The sequence below is a fragment of the Mus caroli genome, chromosome 19, assembly GCF_900094665.2.
Source record: "Mus caroli chromosome 19, CAROLI_EIJ_v1.1, whole genome shotgun sequence".
NCBI classification, from domain to species: domain Eukaryota; kingdom Metazoa; phylum Chordata; class Mammalia; order Rodentia; family Muridae; genus Mus; species Mus caroli.
The window spans coordinates 9839045-9845621 of NC_034588.1; positions in this window are offsets into that span (position 1 = coordinate 9839045).

Sequence of the window (6577 nt, forward strand, 5' to 3'; positions counted from 1 at the left end):
GAGGAGCTAGAGAAAGTACCCAAGGAGCTAAAGGGGTCTGCAACCCTATAGGTGGAACAACAATATGAACTAACCAGTACCCCCAGAGCTCGTGTCTCTAGCTGCATATTTAGCAGACAATGACCTTGTTGGCCAACATTGGAAAGAGAGGTCCCTTGGTATTGCAAAGTTTATATGCCCCAGTACAGGGCAACACCAGGATCAAGAAATGGGAGTGGGTGGGAAGGGCAACACGGGTTGGGGAGGATATGGGGGACTTTCGGGATAGCATTTGAAATGTAAATGAAGAAAATACCTAATAAAAAATTCCAAAAAATATCATGTGTATTTCCTTTTGTGTACAACCATTGACTATTAATTTACATATTTTATCTTCATAAGAAAGAAAATTTATATTATTAACTTTATGGGAAAATACTGCTTTCATCCTTCTGATCTGAACCTGTGCCCTGAGCAGATCTTGGGCACTGGCTTTGCATCCTGTCCCACAACACCCAGAGGAAGCTTGAATCCCGGGTGCTCTAACACACCCAGCATCACAGGTGAGGAGGCCACAACACCCAAAGTAACTGGGTCCACTAGGATCCATGGATGCAGGAACTCTTGCCTATCTAGTGGCATAGGTTCCTTTTGGTCTGAACCTATGCCCTGAGTATATCTTGGGTCCTGACTCTGTACCCACTCTTACAAAACCCAGACGGAGCCCAACTCCCAGTTGCTCTAAAACTCGCAGGATCACAGGATCACAGAGGAAGCTCTACTCCCAGGAGATCAGACACACTCAGGAGCACTGGAGCTCTGGGACATTCAAGATCACAGTTGAGGCTACAGCATCATTCCAACACCCAGTGTAACTGGGATCCCCACAGACAAACCCCTGCCAAGCCATAGGCATGAGTGCCTTCCAGCTTGCACCCCTGCCTGGAGCAAACCCAGGGCTCTGGCTCCCCACCTACCCCTGCAACACCCAGAGAAAGCTTGACTCCCAGGAGCTCTACACAGCAGGATCTCAGGAGCTTGGTCACATCAGGATTTCAGGATCCCAGAGGCAGCTTGACTCCCAGGAGTTCTGACATACCCAGGATCTCAGGATCGCAGGATCTCAGAATCACAGTATTACAGAGATAGCTGGACTCCCAGGAGTTCTGACATAACAAGATTCAAAGGAGATACAAGGAAGCATTAGATCTAACCAGTTGGCAAGTGCAAGAACATATGCATCAGAAACGAAAGCTACTTGGCATCATCAGAACCCAGTTTTCCTACCACAGCAAGTCCTGGATATCCCATCACACCAGAAAAAGCAAGATTCAGATTTTAAATTGTATCTCATGATGATAGAGGACTTTAAGAAAGACATAAATAACTCCCTTAAAGAAATACAGGAGAAATCAGGCAAGCAGGTAGAAGCCCTTAAAGAGGAAACACAAGAATCCCTTAAAGAATTGCACAAAAACACTGCCAAACAGGTGAAGGAATTGAACAAAACCATTTAGGATCTAAAAATGGAAATAGAAGCAATAAAGAAATCACAAACAACCCTGGAGATAGAAAACCTAGGAAAGCGATCAGGAGTTATAGATGTAAGCATCATCAACAGAATATAAGAGATAGACGAGAGAATATCAGGTGCAGAAGATACCATAGAAAATATTGACACACAGTCGAAGGAAATGCAAAATGCAAAAGGCTCCTAAACAAAACATCCAGGAAATCCAGGATACAATGAGAAGACCAAACCTAAGGATAATAGGTATAGAAGAGAATGAAGAAAATTCCCAACTTAAAGGGCCAGTAAATATCTTCAACAAAATTATAGAAGAAAACTTCCCTAACCTAAAGAAAGAGATACCCATGAACATACAACTAGCCTATAGAACTCCAAATAGACTGGAGTAGAAAAGAAATTCCTCCCATCACATAATAATCAAAACACCAAAGGCACGAAACAAAGAGAGAATAATAAAAGCAGTAAGGGAAAAAGCTCAAGTAACATATTAAGGCAGACCTATTAGAATTATATCAGACTTCTCATCAGAGATGTTAAAAGCCAGAAGATCTGGGCAGATATCATACAGACCCTAAGAGAACACAAATGCCAATCCAGGCTACTACACCCAACAAAATCTCAATTACCATGGATGGAGAAACTAAGATATTCCATGACAAAAACAAATTTACACAATATCTTTTAACAACTCCATCCCTACAAAGGATGATAGATGGAAAACTCCAACACAAGGAGGAAAACTACACCCTAGAAATAGCAAGAAAATAATCTTTTTTTAACAAACCAAAGAGAAGATAGCCACATAAACATAATGCCAAACAAAAATAATTTTTTTCCTTTTTTAATTTTTTTATTAAATATTTTCTTTATTTACATTTCAAATGCTACCCTGAAAGTTTCCTGTACCCTCCCCCCACCCTGCTCCCCTACCCACCCACTCCCTCTTCTTGGCCCTGGCACTCCCCTGTACTGGGGCATATAAAGTTTGCAAGACCAAGGGGCTTCTCTTCCCAATGATGGCCAACTAGGCCATCTTCTGCTATATATGCAGCTAGAGACATGAGCTCTGGGGGTACTGGTTTGACAACAAAAATAACAGGAAGCAACAATCACTTTTCCTTAATCTCTCTTTCTCTCTCTCTTTCTCTCTCTCTTAAAGATTTATTTATTTTTTATGTATGTGAGTACAGTGTAGCTGTAGTGGTGGTTGTGAGCTTTCATGTGGTTGTTGGGAATTGACATTTTAGGACCTCTGCTTGCTCTGGTGAAACTTGCTTGCTCAGGTCGGCCCTGCTCTCTCCAGCATAAAGGTTTATTTATTATTATACATAAGTACACTGGAGCTGACTTCAGATACACCAGAAGAGACTGTCAGATCTCATTATGGGTGGTTGTGAGCCACCATGTGGTTGCTGGGACTTGAATTCAGAACCTCCAGAAGAGCAGTCAGTGTTCTTACCCACTGAGCTATCTCGCCAGCCCCCTTAATATCTCTTAACATCAATGAACTCAATTCCCCAATTAAAAGACATAAGCTAACAGACTGGATATGAAAACAGGACCCAGAACTTTGCTACATACACAAAATTCTCCTCTGTGACAAAGACAAATTTTCAAAGCAAATGTCCCAAGAAACAAGTTGGAGTAGTTATTCTAATATCCAAGAAAATCAACTTTCAAACAAAACTTATCAAAAGAGCACCCACATTCATAAAAGAAACTTTACTAACACTCAAAGTACACATTGTACCTCACACAATAGTAGTGGGAAACTTCACACCCCAGTCTTATCAATGGACAAATCATGGAAACACAAACTATAAACAGAGACACATTGAAACTAACACATTATGGACCAAGTGGATTTAACAGATATCTATAGAACATCCCATCCTAAAAGAAAGAAATATACCTTCTTCTCAGAACCTCATGTTACCTTCTCCAAAACTGACCATATAACTAATCAGAAAACAGGCCTCAACAGATACAAGAAGATTGACATAATACCATGCACCCTATCAGACCACCACGGATTAAGGCTGGTCTTCAATAATAACAAAAACAACAGCAATCCCACATACACATGGAAGCTGAACAACTATCTACTCAATGATAAGTTTTCAAGGAAGAAATAAAGAAAGAAATTAAAGACATCTTAGAATTTAATGCAAATGAAGGCACAATATACCCAAAATTATGGGACACAAAGAAAGCAGTGCTAAAAGGAAAAGTCATAGCTCTGAGTGCCTCCAAAAAGAAACTAGGGAAAGCATATGCTAGCAACTTAACAGCACACCTGAAAGCTCTAGAACAAAAGAAGCAAATACACCCAAGAGGGGTAGAGAGCAGGAAATAATTAAACTCAGGGCTGAAGGAAACCCAAAGAATCAACTACACCAGAGACAGTATCCAAATTAACAAAATCAGAAATGAAAAGAGAAACAAAACAGGAACCGAGGAATTTTTAAAAAATCAGATCCTACTACAAAAGCCTATACTCAACGAAACTGGAAAATCTGGATGAAAGGGATGATTTTCTAGTCAGGTACCAGGTACTAAAGTTAAATCAGGATCAGATAAACAATCTAAACAGTCCCATAACCCCCACAGAAATAGAAACAGTCATTAAGTTTCCAACCAAAAAAGCCAAGGACCAGATGGATTTAGTGCAGAATTCTATCAGACCTTGAAAGAAGACCTAACCCCAGTACTCTTCAAACTTCCACAAGATAGAAACAGAAGAAAGGCTATCCAATTCGTTCTATGAAGTCACATTATGGTGATACCTAAACCACACAAAGACCTAACAAAGAAAGAGAACTTCAGATCAATTTCCTTTATAAATATTGATGCAAAAATACAGAGCCAGACAGGTAGATCAGTGGAACAGAATTGAAGACCAAGAAATGAACCCACACACCTATGATCACTTGAGCTTTGACCAAGGAGCCAAAACCATCCAGTGAAAAAAAGAAACCATTTTCAGCAAATGGTGCAGGTTCAACTGGAGGTCAGCATGTAGGAGCATGCAAATCGAACCTTTCTTTTTCTTTTCTCTTTTTCCCTTCTTTTTTCTTTTCTTTTCTTTTCTTTTCTTTTCTTTTCTTTTCTTTTCTTTTCTTTTCTTTTCTTTTCTTTCTTTTCTTTTCTTTTCTTTTTTTGTGCAATGAGAATTTTTTATTAGATATTTTCTTCATTTATATTTCAAATGCTATCCCCAAAGCCCCCTATACCCCCCCCCCCCCCCCCCCCCGCCCTGCTCCCCAACCCACCCACTCCTGCTTCCTGGCCCTGGCATTCCCCTGTACTGCATATGATCTTCGCAAGACCATCTACCCTTTCTTATCTCCTTAAACAAAGCTCAAATACCAGCGGATCAGGACCTCCACATAAAGCCAGATACACTGAATCTAACAGAAGAGAAAGTGGTGAAGAGCCTCAATCACACAGGCACAGGGGAAAACTTCCTGAGCAGAACCCCAATGTCTTATGCTCTAAATCAATAGTCAACAAATGGGACCTCATAAAATTGTGAAGCTTTTGTAAGGCAAAGGACACTGTTAGTAGGAAAAAAACAGCAAGCAACAGGTTGGGAAATTATCTTTACCAATCCTACAACTGGTAGAGGGCTAATATCCAATATATACAAAGAACTCAAGAAGTTAGACTCCAGAGAACCAAATAACCCTATTAAAAATGGGGTGGAGCTAAACAGAAATTCTCAACTGAGGAATATAGAATGGCTGAGAAGCACATAAAGAAATGTTCAACATCCTTAGTCATCAGGGAAGTGCAATTCAAAACAACCTTGAGAGTCCACCTCACACCAGTCAGAATGGCTAAGATCAAAAACTCAGGTGACAGCAGATGCTGGAGAGGATGTGGAGAAAGAGAAACACTCCTTCATTATTGGTGTTATTGCAAGCTGGTATAACCACTCTGGAAATAAGTCTGGTGGTTCCTCAGAAAATTGGACATAGTACTACCTAAGGACACAGCTATACCACTCCTGAGCATATACCCAAATGATGGTCGACATATAAGAAGTATGCATGCTCCACTATGTTCATAGGAGCCTTATTTATAACAGTCAGAACCTGGAAAGACTCCAGATGTTGTTCAACAGAGGAATGGATACAGAAAATGTGATACATTTACACAATGGAGTACTATTCAGCTACTACAAACAATGACTTAATGAAATTTTTAGATGAACCTAGAAAATATCATCATGAGTGAGGTAACCCAGTCACAAAAGAAAAAAAAACATGCTATGCACTCATTGATAAGTTGATATTAGCCCAAAAGATCAGAATACCCAAGATACAATCCACAGACCACATGAAGCTCAAGAAGACCAACATGTGGATGCTTCCGTCCTTCCTAGAAGGGGGAACAAAATACTCATGGGAGCATATAAACAATGTGTAGAGCAGAGACTGAAGGAAAGGCCATCCAAAGACTGCCCCACCTGGAGATCCGTCCCATATACAGTCACCAAATGCAGACACTATTGTGGATGCCAAGAAGTGCTTGCTGACTGGAGCCTGATATAGCTTGGTCCTGAGAGGCTCTACCAGAGCCTGACAAATACAGAGGTGGATGCTTGCAGCTGATCATTGAATTGAGCACAGGATTTCCAATAGAGGAGTTAGAGAAATGACTGAAGGAACTCAAGGGGTTTACAACCCCTAGGAAGAACAACAATATCAACTAACCAGACCTCCAAGAGCTCCCAGGTTCTAAACCACCAACTAAGGAGTACACATGGAGGGACCCATGGCTCCAGCCTCATATGTAGCAGAGGATGGCCTTGTCAGACATCAATGGGATGAGAGGTCCTCATCCCTATGAAGGATAACATTTGAAATGTAATTAAAGAAAATATCCAATAAATGAAAAAATACTGCTTTTTTATAAATATTTTTGCAATTAAATTTATGAAGTAAATACCTTTTGAACTTAAGAATCTGGATGGCTTCAAGTGAAAATACATCATACATCAATGCTATATTCCAGATAATCAGTGTTATTGGAGGTACAGTTCCCTTTATTTGTATGGAATCT